This window comes from Alligator mississippiensis, chromosome 4 (genome assembly GCF_030867095.1).
Source record: "Alligator mississippiensis isolate rAllMis1 chromosome 4, rAllMis1, whole genome shotgun sequence".
In the NCBI taxonomy this organism is placed as follows: domain Eukaryota; kingdom Metazoa; phylum Chordata; order Crocodylia; family Alligatoridae; genus Alligator; species Alligator mississippiensis.
The window spans coordinates 136,773,247-136,791,042 of NC_081827.1; the positions used below are offsets into that span (position 1 = coordinate 136,773,247).

At 47.0% G+C, this 17,796-nt stretch overlaps 1 protein-coding gene across 3 annotated transcripts in view; it reads left to right on the top strand.

The window, feature by feature from the left end:
- BCL2L14 (BCL2 like 14) overlaps positions 1 to 17,796 on the top strand; it is an 85,704-nt gene that overhangs the window by 183 nt on the left and 67,725 nt on the right. The gene's annotated exons all lie outside the window — the stretch shown is intronic.

Genomic DNA, 17,796 nt, shown 5'->3' on the forward strand with positions numbered 1-17,796 from the left:
CTTGGGTGGGGACTGATCAGAAGAGGGACCCCAGTGATGGACTGGTTTCTCTTGCCACTGGGGCAGGTACTGCTCAAGAGGGAGCAACAACTTACTAATTAATTCAGGGACTAGAGACTGTACCTTGAGTAAGGGGTGAGGACACCCTGAGGCTTTTGCAGCTTAATAGCCTGGCCTTGAAGAGATGGACGAAAAGAGACTGTCTTTTGGTTATTTAGATTCCAAGGAAGGACCATACCCTGTGTAGCCTGTTATAGGCACAGTACAGACTGAGACTATGGCCAGCCTGATTGCAGGCTACTGCTGATGTTGTACCTGAGTCACTAGAGCATTCATTATCAGGCCTCAGCTAAACTTTAATTCTATCAAGGATTGGAGTGGCTATGGTCAGGTAAAGGGGAGATTTGGAACCCTACAAAGATGACAGGAATTAGGACCAGAAAGATCACCCACAGGAAATTTCCTCTTAACAAGTTATAACAGCAAGCCGTGGCAGGCGAGAGGAAAGAGCTCATCCTTCAGACCGGGTGATTTTAGACCAAGGTCCATCCTGTCACCACCTGTTGGTCAGTGATCTCTTGGCTGAGGTCATAGGTCTTATAACACTGATAGCCAGCACAGATAGTCTTAAAGTGAAAATTTGTTACATTCATCTGCTCTCATACATAGTTCAGATTTGAACTGGAGACACTTGCAACTATAAAATATTGAAATCAATCATTATTTAATCCCCAAATTCCTCTTTCCTTACTATTTTCCACACATTCTTTAACAATTTTAACTGTTTTTTAAATCAATTTTTTGTCTGCATTGGTGTTCACCACCTTCCTCCATTTAGTAGTTTTGCCTTTTCTGCAACTAAATTATGTATAGAAACCATAGATATACAGAATCCAAACAACAGTTTTCCTAAATTAGCATAACAGGCAGATCTATCCACCTACACACTCCTTTGCTCTATCTAGCCTCACAAAAGGGTTCAAAAAACATTTAAGGGAATACTTTCCTTTATGATGCACACAAGCATTCCATTCATCCAGTTGAAGTTCATGCACTTAGTTTAAACCTCAAAACAGGTGCCAATTAGAGCTGATTGGCTGGTGGTCCAAAGGGGCCCTCCTCCCTCTCACAACTCTCCCTTGATGGTGGGAGTGTGCTCTATTTTGAAACTGGGACTCTAGCTTCAATTGGGAGCTTTGCCTGCAGGCAGCTGGAGTTGCTCCCCTGCTACTGCAGCCACAGCTGGGGATCCAGCCATAGTAATAGGGCTTTTTCTGCCCTGCTGCTGGGGTTCTGGCCATGGGAAGCCCTGCTACTATGGACAGAGCTCAAGGTTCTCAAGCCCTGAGTCTGCACCCTGCACGTTCGGCTGCTACCACAGAGATCTAGATGGCTGCAGGGGGGAAAATCTATCCCTACTCTGCAGTTCAGGCAATTGTAGAGCTCTAAAGTGCCCTGGGAGACAAAGGCTCCACACTTGAGGCTGCAAGCACAGGGCTCTGAAGTGTCATGGGAGGGAATCTTCTCCCCTCCCCATGCCCCATTGGCACATTAAACCCTATACTTGCAGCCCCCCAGTGGGGGCAGTGTTTAAAACCTAGAGCCTGGCTTAGGGCTGTGGAGAGGTGTTGGGTTTTCCCAGCACCTCAGCTGTTAGAGGGAGGGATTTGTATGACCCAGGTTCAGCATGAGAATGCAGTCTGTCTGAGTCACAGAGCATCTCCTTAGAGGGCAGGGAGGGAACGGCAGCAAGGCATGCTGGGATGCTGGAGGGCATTGCAGTGGCTCCAGATGATTGCAGCAGTATACAAGCATTCACTTAAATGCTTGTACCCCAATTGATTGAGACTTCAACCTTGTCTAAGGGACTGAAGAGTTTCTACTGCAGCAGCCATTTTTAACTGTTTAAACCCCTGTGAGCACTTGTTCACAGAGCATTTCAGCTGATGAAACTATGATTCTACTAGTTGAAATGTAATGCTTGTATTTACCCTTAGATTCAGTACAACTGTCATTCACTAATGTTATTAATGTGTTTACTCTGACTTCCAGATAGTTTCAGGCTGATCATTTAGGAATAAAACATTGTAAAAATGAGAAATGTAACTATACCTGCTTAGAAAATGGTTAAACCCATTCCTACTGCCTAGTAGGACCAGTTATATCCATCTAACAGTGCAAGTACTGTTCTAATTTATTTCCATAATTTTACCATACAGATTTGGGAGCAAAAGCTGAATGCAGACTGATCTAAAAGAAGATGTTAACAGACTAACTTTATCACTGAATCTTTGGTACCTCACTGAGTACACACTCAACTTGATATATTGCTATTTAGGAACATAGAACTGAAAGTGATTTAGACAATGGTTCTTATCCAAGCCCACTTGGCTATTATCAGAATCCAGTTATTGGGATTACAACCTATGTGTTACATCCCATCTTAGCCTCCCTGTTGATATACCAGCAAAGGTGCTCACTCTGAAGGTAACTGTTGTAATGCTGACACCTGACAAGTAGGAACTGGAGTTAAACCATTAAAACCCTGATCTTGAAAAGAAACCCATTGACTTCAGCAGAGCTCTCTGTGCATGCCTACAGCCACACATGCAGGGCTGCTTGCAATTTATATCATCTTGACCACCCTGTGGTAATATAGGATAGAGTTATCCTCTCCAAATGCTTTCAATGAGTTTAAAAACAAATAAACTTACTCAATCTTGTCAGATTTTATTTTAAATTAATACTTTGAGAGGTGAGTAGCAATCTTACTTAATGGTTACTTCATCTACAGAGACAGCTATTGTAACTGCTTTAAAACAGGCTTACCAGGAAAATAATTTCTAATGCTTATTATTATTTAGGCTGCAATGTGTAAGCAGAGAGAACTCTACCAGACAGGGGCTCATTGTGCTATGTAATGTATCTATACCAGACATACCCTGAGTACTCTTGAGCTCAGGCCCTAAGCCTGCAAACACTGATGCCTGCAAACATTAATGCACCTGAATAGTGCTAATAACATGGGACTGATTGGTGACATATGTAAAGAACAGCATGCATTTACAGGTATTTCTACACTGCATTCCCTAGCTTGGGTGGAGATAAGTGGCATAGTTTGAAACTAGTTAGTTCATGTAACTGCCAGTAGCCGCAAAACATATGTGGGCAGTTAAGCATGGTAGCATGTAGATCAGCAAAGGCTATCCTGCCTGTGCTATCTAGGCCAGCTAGCTCAAAGCTAGCTTAGGTACCTCCACACAAAGTGAAGCTGCAAGCATTTGGGCCTCAGTAGAAGACATGAAAAGTAGTTGAACAAACTAACCAGGCTGGGAAGGGAAGACAAAGTAACAGGTAATCTGAACACACGCGCGCGTGTGCACACACGCACACACACACACACACACAATTTGTGTAATGAAGAATGGAGGGCAGAATGGCACCTTATAGACTAATTCAGAGAAGTAGCTTTTGTAGGTAGCAGTCTACTTTGTCAGTTGCTATGGGTGGTAATGGAAACAGACTAAGCCTTCAGTTTCACTTACCATGCGATCTGCCTTGACGGTATCTGTGCCAGTGTAAGAGAACAATTATTTTGAGTAGTGGCTTTATGGATTTTTTTTTGTAGGGAGGGAGTTCCACGTGTGTAAGGCAGCATTTAAGTAAAAATGCGTCTACCTCCTCCTGATTGTCATTAACAGTACAAGTATGAGAGCTTCAAGGAAGCTGGTTTGGATTTAGAAATCTGTCATGTTATGCTTCCTCACTGCCAGCATTACAGATTTTCTCAGCAAGATGGCAACCACCACAAGCAAACTCAGAAATGACATCATTTTCTGATCAATTTTACAGGCGATATACATGCTGAGAAAGGGATTCCAAGCATGTGAAATTTCAGAACAAAGACCAAGCAAAAGAGAAGCCAACTTTCTCCCCTCCCTTTCCATGTTCCCTGGGAATTGCCCAAGCTCTCCATATGCTTCCCTAGCCATTTTCCTTTCCATACTCCTTAATCACATCCTTGTTTCAAATGCCAGCCAGGGTCCTCAGGATGAAATTTCCACCTTGATCTTTTCTGGTGCTGACTGAAGCTTCAGTCAAATAAAGTGGGTCATTCTTACCTCAGGAGATGAATGTGCTTCATACAGACACTGCTGTTCCAGAAAGGCAAAATGTAAAATCCTGGTCTTGCTGACAATAGAACAATAACAGTTAGAATTTAATATACGTTATCCCTTTATTCCCAAATCCTTTAGAATGATTTTTATATATCAAGCTCAAGCTATGCTTATATACACTACTGAAAGGATGCTAGCTCTGAGATGAAAAACTAGCTACAGCCTAACAGCAGTATTATCAGCCAGTTTAGCACCAGAAGAATATTCTGTGCAATGAAAAGGTCAGAAGGCTGCTTAGGTTGGAATGATGCAGCTACCATATCACCAGCAGTGTAACTCCAGAGGGTCGACTGGAGCATCAGCCCTTGTTGTCAAATTAGGGAGGGCACAGAAAGAGCAGGTCCTCACACTAAATGGCCCTGCCACTGCCAGCAGCCGGGCTGCAGTTGAGCCACCCAGGCACCGACGCCACGAGGGACAGAACCTCTCAGCTACACCTCTCTACCTCACCTGGAATTAAGCCAGGACATCAAACTGAAACTACCACCCCTGTTTTGGGGGGATGGCCACAAAACCTTTAGTTACCAGACATGATAATAATCAAAGCTGCAACAGCTCCACACCCCAACAATGTTCTGGCTGGTTGGCCTCAGTGCTAACAGAGTGGAGAGAGCCATCTAATGGCTCAACAAGGCCACTGCCTGCAGTGCCTTCTACAGTTTTTCCTCAGGGACCTCCCATCCAGGCACTGACCCAACCCAAAGCTGTTTAGTTTCTGACAAGATCACAGCACAAAGAAGACACATACGTGCAAACAGTCACACCAGAATTGCCCTCCTGACAGCACAGAGAATTAACCTAACCACCAAGCCCTCCCCCCACCCCCAACTACACTGGGCACAGCTTCTTGTAATCTGCATTTCCCCAAATTAATGAACCCTGCAGAGAAAGCTGATGGCACATTTGTGGGATCATTCATACCCATCTCACATCCACAATGAGATGGATCAAAGCAACATGCTGTGCTGCAAAACTTGTGCCCATCTGCCACTCTACCTGTGACAGGAGGCACAAAGACAGTCAACAAAACGTAAAGGGACCAGGCAGAAAACTCAGTAACCAGGATACCAAGGCTAAGGAAAACATAAGACAGTGTGTTTAACAATGCAAGGCTGATGCTCTTGAGCCTTTGCTGCTGATTTATAGAGGCAGCCCAATTCTTTTATCCAGGCTAGCTTCATTTTTATTGTCATTAATTGTTTGAGGTTGGGGGAGGGCGTGAAGGTTGGCAAAGATTGGAGAAGCTTCTCCAGCTAAAAAATAGCTTTGGGGATGGCAGCTGGCAGTCACTGTGAAAATATATATGGAACACACTTTAAGCACATAACAGGGTGCACTCAAATACATGGATAAATAGGATCACTTCCCCATGTGCACCCAAAGGTCATGCTAGTAACCATCCATAGGCAAACCCTCAGGTGTGTTTAAGTCAGTAAAGTCCCACACGCCGGCTGGTGTAGGGCATTTCGGAAGACTGGGGTCTAAAAGCTTAGTGAGACTGAACACACAGGATTTTTAAATGCACCACTGCATGGTGAGCTGAGGGCCATTTACATGTGCAAAGCTGTCTGGAAAAAAATCAGAGCCAGGATTCTGGGTTCAGAAACTCACGCTGGTCTCCACTTCTGTATGTATTACCGTATGTGCTTCCCAGTCTAGCAGAGCCCTCATCTGCACCCTGTTAGCAGCTCCTCGTGGCTTTTTTATTTTGCTGTTTGCATTCAAACAAATTTCCATAACTACAGGGAAAATTAGAAGCAGCCAGGAGATCTAACAACGTTTCTGTCTTACCAGCAGAACACCCTCCAATATTAACCCATTGTTTCCTCCACATCCCCTATTCATAGATTCATAGATGTTAGGGTTGGAAGGAACCGCAGTAGGTCATCGAGTCCAGCCCCTTGCCCTGGGCATGAAAGAGCGCTGGGGTCAAAAGACCCCAGCTAGGTGCTTGTGCAGTCTCCTCTTGAAGACCCCCAGGGTAGGGGAGAGCACCACCTCCCTTGGAAGCCCATTCCAGATTCTGGCCACCCTCACTGTGACAAAGTTCTTTCCAATGTCCAACCTAAATCTGCTCTCTGTCAATTTGTGGCCATTGTTCCCAGTTACTCCAGGGGGTGCCCTAGTAAATAGAACATCTACTCCCTGCTGTCCTCCCCTGATGAATTTATAGGCAGCCACAAAATCACCTCTCACTTTCTCTTGAGAAGGCTGAAGAGATCTAAGTCCCTCAGTCTCTCCTCATAGGGCCTTGCCTGCAGGCCTCTGACCACATGAGTGGTCCTCCTCTGAACCCTCTCAAGATTCTCCGCATCCCTCTTGAACTGCAGCACCCAAAACTGGACGCAGTACTCCAACAGTGGCCTGACCAGTGCCACATAGAGGGGAAGCATCACCTCCCTGGACCTGCTCATCATGCATCAGCTAATGCATGATAAAGTGTGGTTAGCCTTGTTGATCGCTTTGTCACATTGACAACTTATGTTCATCTTGGAGTCAACTATGACTCCAAGATCCCTTTCTGCTGTTGTGCTGCTGAGAAGGTCATCCCCCGGTCTGTAAGTGTGTTGGTGGTTCTTTTTGCGCAGGTGCAGCACTTTGCACTTGTCTTTGTTGAACTGCATCCTATTTCATTCTGCCCATTTTCTAAACTGTCCAGATCCATCTGGATCCATTCCCTACCCTTTGGTGTGTTAACTTTGCCCCATAATTTGTTATCATCTGCAAACTTGGCCAGGGTGCTCTCTACACCCTTGTCCAAGTCACTGAAGAAGACATTGAATAACACCGGTCCAAAGACCGAGCCTTGCAGGACTCCACTGCCCACAACTTTCCAGGTCGATATCAACCTGTCCACCACCACTCTCTGGGTGAATCCCAAGCCAATTTGCCACCCACCTGACCATGTAATCATCTACATCACAATCTGTCAGTTTATTTACAACAGAATGAGATACCATATCGAAGGCCTTCTTAAAGTCTAGGTAGATGACATCTACCTCAACTCCTGTGTCTAAGTATTTTGTGACCTGGTCATAAAAAGAAACAAGGTTAGTCAGGCAGGATCTATCTGCAATGAATCCATGCTAATTTCCTTTCAGCATTATTTCCCCTGCTGGGCTCCCACAAATGTGATCCTTAATTATTTTTTCCAGAGTTTTCTCAAGGATAGAGGTGAGACTACCCGGCCTCTAGTTTCCTGATTCCTCCCTCCTCCCCTTCTTGAAAATAAGGACCACATTGGCCCTTTTCCACTCCTCTGGGACCTGACCAGAGTGCTCGAACAGCCGTGACAGCGGCTCTGCTATGACACTGGCCAATTCCTCCAGCACCCTTGGATGAAGTTCATTCTGGCCCAGTGATTTGAACACATCCAGCCCCCCCAAATGCCCCTTCACTAAGTCTGTGCTAACAGTTGGTGACCTGGTGTCCCTCCTGTGTTTATCTATTCTCCAACTGGGAGATTTGTCTTGGTCTGTGTCTAGGAATACACATGCAAAGAACTCATTGAAGAGCTCAGCTTTGTCCCCCCCTCTCTGTCACCAATTTCCCTAGTCTGTCCTGTAGGGGTCCTATGCTACCCTGCACCTTCCTTTTGCTCCCTTAATTTTTGTTGTCCTTAACTTTTTTTGTCCTTAATTTTTGTATACATTATTTTAATCATAGGTCCCTACTTACCCAGTTTACCACAACTCTCTCAGGTGCTTAGCACAGTGGTACCAAGGCTAAATACAGATGGTCAAAAAGCCTGAGGCTGAATCAATTCAATCTTTACAGGTTAGTCTAAGCTGTGTTGATTGAACCAATAAGCAAGTGAACAGACATTCACTTTTGATTCCAGAAATGCAGCCACATGCCTGCAGCAGCATAGGCCAGAAGTGGCCCAGGCTAGAAGCTGCAGGTGCTAGAGCATGCCTCCCTGCTGGGCTGGAGCAGACAGCTTGGACCAAGGCTAGCTAGCCTACCCTCCAAGGAGAGGATTATGGGGATGCTGGAGGACTGTGAATTAACTTTAATCTGGAGGAGATCTGGGACAGAAGTTCAATAAACTGATTTAACCTAAGACAGATTTGTCTAAATCAGTTAAGTCGGATACTACATCCATTCAGATTTATCTTAAACCTGTTTCAGCCATTTTAAAAGCAATTTATGTGCACTGAACTTTCTGTTAAGTTACAGATTTGAACCATTTATTGATCACTTGTACCAGTCTATGTGTAACTTCTGTCCCTAGCCACAGAGTTCAGATTTGTGTTTGTGTAACTGAAAGTCAGTTTCCTGCCTCTCGTCCCCACTACCAAGTTGCCAATCTGAGCCCCTATTCTCCTTGAAGTTGTGTGTATCTCCAAAACATTTGGAAGAACATCTTGTGTTCTATCATTTATCGGAGATACTTGCTTTTGTGAAACAGTTTAAAAAAAAAGGAAGCCATTTGCCTAGATAGTAGGGCTGTGTGAAATTTCACTGGCGGTTTTGTTTCAACACTTTCACAAATTTTGAGGTCAAAACAGCAAAGTCAGAATGAAACAAAGGCCACTGAAATAGACTCGAAACAAAATGAGGATAGTTCAAATGTTTTGAAAGTCAAAACCTTTCGACCATAGGCTGGAGATGGGAAGTCAGTCCAGCTCAGCTGACTTTCCATCCCCAGCACAAGATCTGGCAGGGAACAGGAAGTCAGCCCAGCTGGGTTGACTCCTCATCCCCCACACTAGATCCCCATCCCTGGTGCTAGATCGTGCAGGCGGCGGGAGGCCCCCTGAGTTATCTAGTGCAGGGGATGGGGAAGCAGCCCAGCTGGGCTGACTTCCCATCCCCCAGTGATACGTTCAAACAGCATCAAAACAGCCTTTCTGTTTCGAACGGAACAGAACAGATGTTTCAACTCAAAATGAAATTTGAAACAGAATGCTGTTCCATCAAACCGTTGAAACTCAAGGCAAAATGGAATGGTGCCATTTCACACAGCCCTACTATATAGCTTATTAGCTTGGGGGATGTGTCTTCTCTCTTTGGTTTTCGTCTTTCAGTATGTATAATGAAAAGATCTGAAACAGTTGGGATTTATATAGGCTGATTTAGCAGCTTTTGCAGACAAACATAAACTGTGAGAACTAAACTGACATTGGGTCTCACTTGTTTTCTTCCTGAAAAAGTTCTTTGTTATCTGCATAAGAGTTTAAGTGCCTCAGACACAAAGTATTACTACTGCGGTTATTGTGTTTTGTTTCTGGGCCAGATGCTCACTTGATGTAATTCAGCCTAGCACCACTGAAATCAATAAACCATGTTGATTTATAGAAGCCAAAGCTCAGGCCCTGTGTTGGAATGCCATTTTTTTAATGTGTTCTCTTTTCATTTAATATATTGTCTCACAGCTGGCTCTGGGGGATTTTGTGGTCGTCTTACAGCTTTACGTCTCATCCGTAAGGGAAAAAACTCCAAGGAATCTCCAACTGCTAGGTGCTCCATGCCTAGGGGTTAGCTAAACACTGATTCAGAGTCTTCTCTGACCAATTCCACAAAGGTTGTGGGACACACAAAGGAGCATAGACAGTCTACCTGCTTGATACATTCCTAGCAGTGCATTGCCCCACTAATAGTTCTATATAGAAACAAAAAATAAAAATAAGGGGGTATTGTTACACGTGTTATTTTTTAGTCTGGTTTAAGCAGAAAATTACAGGAAGAGAGAGAGAGAGAGAAAAGCCTGGGCTTGAATAACATTTTTTTCTAACTGGATTGGTACACCTTTAAGGGGAAGGAAACAGGAAATGATCCATCCTCACCACATACAGACTTGCCTTGTTCTTCCATTTCTGGCTGAGTGATAAAATGTTAAATGTCATTTCCTGTATCAGTGGTTAACCACTGGATGCTAGATCAGAGATTTACCAGAAGTACAATAGTCAGAAGAAGACCCGCTGCTTTCAATAACCCTTTCTTGTGCCCTGTGGGAACCATTTAACCTTTACAAAAAAAAAAAGAAGCCTGGATTTGGATGAGGAGATAAAACTCAAGAACTGTGCCAAATGCTCACACCTTGCAGGAAGTCACAAGGAGAAATCCTTCCCCACGCTCAGGTCATTCACAAAACAGGAGGTCATGAGGGCATACAACAATCAACCACACAGAGTTAGTTGTTAGCTCTCAGTTTTATTGGCACTTGGGATAGAGGCATGGGGGCCATGAGTGTTTCTTTTATTTCTGTTTTCTCACATTAGAAACCAGAATATTTAGAAGATACACTGACATAGGAATCCAGAGCATATATTCATATCCCTTCCCTTTCAGCCTTTACTTACAATTTATTTTACACCACAGAGCCTCAGCCACTTATCTATGCAGGCACTGGATTCATTTCATTATTAGTGGGGATCTGAGTTTTCCATTTGTGATGGAAAAACACGGTAAAACCCAGATTTCCACATTTTAAGGAGAAAACCCCAGATTTTCTCATTTTAAAGAAAAAAATGCAGGAAATGGTGGGTTTCCCCTTGCAGGTTGGCAGAGTTCCAGCCTGCAAGGGGCTGGGGGGAGCAGAAGGACAGCATTCAGGCAAGGGGTGACATGTGCATGTGCACATATACACATGTATAGGGCCACCAGGCAGCCTGGAGAGCAGCTCCCACAGGTAAGTCAGGCAGGGCTGAGGCCCCCACAGTGAGAGAGGGAGGGAGCTGGGCAGGGCTGGGACTGGGGCTGTTGCCCAGCCTGGGCAGTATGTGGGGCTTGGGGCCAGAATGAGTGGCCATATAGCCACAGCAGGCAGTGGGAGGGGGCCATGGACAGCTCGTTCAGGGGTTAGGGTGGAGGTGGCTCCCCGCTGATATGTGCACTTCCAGGTGGGGCATGGCGGCATGTGTCCCCCAGATTTGTTCATGGGGCAGGCTGCCTGCTGCAGGCTCATGCTCCTTGCCTTGCTGTCCTCCCCCCTGGGGTCTCCAGGGCCCAGCGGGTAGAAACAGACACAGTAGAGCAGTGGGGCTGGGCAGGAAAGTGTGGTGCTGCTGCTGTGAGCCCAGCGTTGTCCTGGCAAGATGCCCCCTGCCCACCCACCAGCAGTGAGGGGCACAACTCCATGCTGCCACCCCCACTGCTGCCAGGCAGGTAGGGGGTGTCTGAATAAAAAGGTGACCAAACGCCAGTCCACATGCCAGACCAATGTAAAGCATGAGAGCAAGTTATGCTTGGGGTGTGAAAACCTCATGATCACAGTGCTGACAGGCGCATGATCAGATGGCCTCAGCCAATCAGAGGCTACATGAAGCATGTGACTGCAAGGCTGGCAGTCACGGGCTCCTGACTGAAAATCAGCAGCACATTCTAATTGGCTCACTAGTTTATAAAAGGGACAGAACTCCCGAACTAGGAGGGATCCACGCATCAGTTTGGAGAGGCCTGATCACCCATTCCAGGATCCCATGTCCCCTAGGTCGAATGTATACTCAATACCCGGACATAGCGAGCTCTCGTGTGGCAGTTATTGTTGCTGTTGTCGTTATTGTAATCGCTCTCCGACTGTAACATCGCAAACAGTTGTTAAAGAGTTTTCTGTCTTCCTACGCAAGTTGAAAGTAAAACTTCATTCTACCATATCATCTTCATTTGGGTCAGTGTCCCTTTCATCCCCAGCCTGGTTGTACTGGAGGGGTGGCTATTCACCCGCCGCAGTTTACCACATGGCATCACGAACAGGATCTCCGGGGCAAAGGGAGAATGAGGAGTGCACTGACCAATCAGTCCGGCATTGCCCGTGGCGAAATCACCACAGGCCCCCGACCACAAATGCTGATGACTTATGGGCCCATGTGGCGTACCATCAGGCCCAGCAAGACGGGAGGATCGGCGGCCATGTTTCGATCCACCCGACTGAAAACACCGGGGGGCCACTCAAAGAGTAGGTCGTTACTGGCCTCACTCACGCAGCCCTGGGGTGTCTCCTCGCTAGCCCCGCGGTCCTATACCAACCACCCGATACGGCCGTGGAGATACAACTCAATCGTGTCAAATCCACCAACACAAGCGATCATACCCCTGCAAAAGAGTATGTTAAATGTATTAAATATCTAAAAGAGGGTGGCGGCTGCGACACACCTCCTGACAAATTCAGGTGCCCTAACCTCAGCCCCGGAGGCACTGAAAATGAGATCATGACAGGACTCTGGGAGAGCCTTGAAACCAATGGGCGGGAGGCTACAAAATGGGGAGCAAAGAGTGGAATAAGGGCAAGATAATTAATGTTTTATTTCGCACGGTAACCACCCTGTTGTGACATGTGGTGAACCAAGCCAGCGTGTTGGAGACACTGGCTAGGATGGCCGTGGATCGGAGCACCACACAATCCAAAACGCCACTCCAAGATGGCGCCGCAGAAGAAAAAGAAGGAGTGGCTAAAGCATCCGAGGCACGAAATCCCAACGCAGGCGCAGTGAGTGAAAATCCCCTAGGGGAGGGCCTGCGCACTGAAGCGGGAGGGGTGAGTGAAATCACAGAAGCGGGAGGGGCAGAGGAGACTCCAACAGCCCCACCCGAGGGACCACCCCCGTACAGCACCCCGTGCCTATACCCTGCCCTCCCTGTGGAGGCAAGCGCACCTGCTCTACAGGTAAACCCTGTAGCACTGATCAAAACTGTCACTGATGGCACAGCAACCAGCACACTCACCACCTTTCGCACCCGAACTAGGGGGGAGCTTCAGGAGCTAATGAAAGAAACCCAGATAAATCCTGGTGAAACACCGATAATATGGCAAGGGCGCCTGATACTAGAACACGGGGCAGATCTGGTAGACCTCAAGGAATGCATGGCACTCATGCGCCAACCTGCGTGGAGCGGCAGAACGTGCAGTGATACAACCAAGGTACTGCGCAACCGAGCCTGGACAATTCCTTTGTGTGCTGCCACGATCCCAGCATTGATGACCCGAGCCCATGCCTGGCATGTGGATCCACTGGGTAACCCCACGGCCACACAACTTTTGTATGCCATAGCGGGAGCAAGCTATTTAAATCGGGACCCCGGGAGGTACCCGTTGAATTTAACTCCTCATCAGGTGAATAATTATTGGCCTCATCATTGGTGTCACGACCCTGGTGCTGTCCCCATGTCCACGTCAGCAGTAGAGGCCTGCGTGGAAATTTACAGGGGTAATAACACACCCATGTTTCATTTGCTGTTACATCCATTGGTGGGAGACCCAATAGGGAACGTCCTAAGCAGTTTAGGGAAACTCACTACGGCACGCAAGACAGAAACCGCATCTGCCCCACCATCGGAAGTACAGGTGGTGGAACCCTGGGGATCCCCACCTAATAAACCTCGAACTAACTACCTACCGCGCGGACCAGCACCAAACCGTACCCCCGAAGAACGCGCTATGTTTGGGATTTTGTTAAGCAAAAATGGTCTAGAAAAGGACCAACTCCGCAGATTAGGGGATGAAGGGCAGAGAATACTAGCACTTCGTCTAGGCTTTAGGCCGAGACCACAAGAAAAATAAGATAAGGGAAAAAACGAGCAGCGGCCGCCGAATCGGGCACCGACGGCCGACCCTTCAATGATGAATGCCCGTATGTCACTCTCAACGTTAGCACACCCGGAGGCTCCGATGCAACACCGACACGCTTTTTACTCGACACGGGAGACCAAGTAAATGTAATAAAGCCCGAAGTCCCACATATTAAAACATCAAGGACTATCTTTGTACGGGGTTTAAACGCTACGGCTACTACAACCTTAGTAGAGTTCAAGATTGGTACTAGAGTTTTACACGGGGTCCAAGGGGGCATCAATATTCTAGGAATCCCGGGGATAAAAGCTTTACATCTTAAAAACCATATTCTCCTCGTACTGCCGCTATCTGTCACCCAGGAGGATAAACATCAGCCCACTTTAACAAACCCGGCCCCATGGCGTTATCAACCGATTCCAACTTGCTGTACACTTAAGAATCAAGTCAAGGCCCTACTACATAACTTAAACCAACGAGGTTGCATCAGCCCGATAAGATCATCTATCTATCTTTCAGCGGGATGGGGTATTCCCAAGCCGGGAAAACTAACAGAAGCCCGGTTGGTGGTAGACTACCGGCAAGTGAACCGCCAGTGTAAACCACTCCAAATGCCCGCGGTCCAAACGATAACTGAAGTCTTAAATGGTATAATCGAGACACAAAGGGGCGGAGAATGGTGGGCCATAACTTTAGATTTAAAAGATATGTTTTATTCAATCCCCATAAATGATCCACAAGGGGTCCTTAATATGTGTATAAGCGGCGAAATGTATAAATGGGAAGTTTGCCCTCAAGGTTACCGTAACGCACCGGCATCAACGACAGCAGCGATGAACAACACCCTTAAGCGCTTCACACATTTCCATCCATGGGCCGAGGACGTAAAAATCTGGTCCTACGTTGACGACATTGTCATCATGGGAGATCACTGTGCGACGGTCCACAACACCGCCGAGAAGTTAAAAGACCACTTAAGCAATGAGGGATGGACAATAAATACGACCAAATCTATGAAGGAACCGTCCTCAGATATCATCTTTTTAGGGACACGATTCGCAGGTCAGTACCGATGGGGGACGGCACACAACTCCACACCTAAACTTGAGTCCCAACCCATAACTCAAATGGACTTCCAGGGCCTTTTAGGCCAAGCCACCACACTTAAAAGTCGTACAACAATTGCAACAACAAATTCGGAAAAAAACCCAGTGAAGGGAACCTTGGAATGACTGAGATCAACGGGCCTTAGAAGCGGTTCTCAACGAAGTTAACAACACACGCTTGATCGCACCACCTGCTGGCACCCCGTTAATAATTCAGGTGGGCTTTACCAGCGAACACATCTGGTTCACAGCCAAGGACCCGGTGACGGAGCAGCCTGCATTCACCGGTCACCGCACACTACAGGCCCACCAACATCGATATGGTTGTCTAGCAAAAGTTATGCTTGCGGCCCAATTGGTAGAACATCTGTCGATGTCTCCAGATACCCTTGTGGCGCCGGGCGGTTCTACGCTAGCCTTACTCAACCCTGGCTAAAGTCACCCTGAGTATCAAGGAACACAAAAGATTTGGAGCATGACCGTTCTGCGGTTTCAATACTATTGGTCAGCGTGGCAAGTCATCGACGGGGAACTGCCCCCCGACGATGAGGATGAAAAACTGAGTATACCTCAGCTATATGGGACTACATCACTAGCCTGGATAGCCTCTGACGGTACATCCCGCAATGGCGGTGCGTATGGCTTTTACTGTGACCCCTGTAAGAACGCCGATCTCTGCTCAACCTCCTCAGATGAGTCGGTACAAGCAGCTGAATTACGGGGATTCCATCTAGCACTCACACACGCTCAAGACCATCACGATGGAACGCTTCTGGTCCCTGTCATCGCCATGGACTCAGAGTACATATATCGAATCGTCACCGGGGCAGCACAAGCAATGGAGCATCAACCCATCTGGGAAGACGTTAAAGATACTTTGCTACAGTTCTCCACACCACCCTTAGTTAAACATACACGCTCCCACCGACCCAATACAGATCCCGTACATGCCATCATCAACCGCCTATTGGCCCATCAAGGACCACCAAGTGAAATAGGCGTATTGCAATTAAACCTGGTGAACGTGGCAGATGATCAGCCATTGCTGAAATGGCTCCATGATTTCTGGGGGCACCCAGGTGCCGAAAGGGCACGGACTCGCTGGAAGCAACACAGTGATAAAGGGCCAAGTTTGCAGCGATGGAAGGAGATAACCCAAGTATGCCCAGCCTGTGCTAAAGAGAAACCAACACACCACAAACACACGCAGGGTGTCTTTGACCCCGCACACTTCACACTGGGAAAGGTGTGGCAAGTGGATCTGCTTGGACTGCTCCCAGGATCAAGACCACCGAACAAAGGACTAGCGATCATGGACTTGGGAACTCACCAACTTCTTGTCCTCCCAGCAAGGAAAACTACCGCTTCCACAGTTCAGGGATGCTTGCAGCTCGCTTTTGCTCATTGGCAAGTGCCCCATGTTATACACTCTGATGGAGGACCACCTTTTAACTCCAAAGCTATAGAGCAACTTGCGGCAGAACATAACATTCAGTGGCATCACCACTTGCCCTATCATCCACAGTCCAATGGCATTGTGGAACGTCATATAGGATTGTATAAGGAACAGTTAAGATTAAAAGGAAATGGGTCATATAAAAATTGGACCAAACATAACACCGAGGTACTGATCTCAATGAATGCTACAAAGACACTATGGGAAGAACACACCCCAGCACCACGCCCACCTTGGAAGCCGTGTTATTCTCCTCACAAAGCAGTGTGGCTAACCGTTCCTACAGCCACCTCTAAACATCCGTCCCCAGCACCGGGTGTTATAATTAGGGCCAGAGATTACCCTAATACTTATTTTGTTTCCCTCGAAGCAGTCACACCCACACGCATCGTCTTAGCCCATCACAATTGGCTAAGCCGACAGGGCACACCTTCCCGTGTATAATACAATTTATAATGCATCACTGACAGATCGCGAGTTTTGTGTTTTTTTTAGCTTTCTCTGGTGGCGACAACATGTCACGAGGCGACCTCTTCATCATCAGTCTACTAGTGTTCACGACCAAGGCGGCTACAGGGACAAGCGACCCCGATGATCCTCTGCAGCGAAACTCCGTGTTGCAACTAATAGAAATCTGGGCCAATGCGACTGGACCCCATCCCAAGTGTGTGATGGCTTGTATACCAAAACCAAGTGCAATCGACGGGAATGTATTAACTACATTTGTCGCTCCACTTGACATCACCCGATGGTTCCGCGAGGTACAAGGGCCATTGTGTGGGACCTTTATCTGTAGAACCAATGGCCCCATACCTTGCCTGGGTTGTCAGGTAGTGTCTTTCCCCGACCACACAATCACAAGAGGAAAAAAAATGACGGCGTACTACTGGCCAACAGGTCCTGTAACAAAGAAAAATATCACAAGCTTAAACTGTAGGAGTTGGGGACTAGGGAGTCATAAAGTAGAAACAACTGACTGTCATCGCATTCCATGGGGAGCGCGAAAGTGGGGCACAGACAACGATCGGGTCCAAACCTTGCCATGGTCAGCAAGGCAATACTCACCTTCATGGTTCTTGTTTCTTAATAGTACCCCGATGCGGAAAGGGGGATGGGATCCTAACAAAGGAGTAAATTTGACAGAATTTCATGGTAACCACCCACTGTTAAGTGCATTTTTCCCCCTTAGACAAGCGGAAGTACGATATTTTGAAAGCCGTAATTTGTCCCATCCCTACTGCACACCCAGGGTACAAGCATTGTGGTGTAGAAGACATAATTTGCCAACTAACGCACCCCGTGGTCTTATGTGGGCGTGTGATGACGGGTTACTATATATGGCTTTACCCGTTGATTTCGACACTGCTTGTTTTATAGCGAGCGTGGAACTGTGTCCACCTCTCGCTGCCAATACCTCCAACCCGTATACCCCATGGGTTCGGCATTCTGATTCTAGACAGAGGCGCACTACAACCGTCTGGTCAAAAATGACTTACGCTGAGCGGGTGGCGAAACGAATCGAATGGCAAGTAGAAGGCCTGTTCG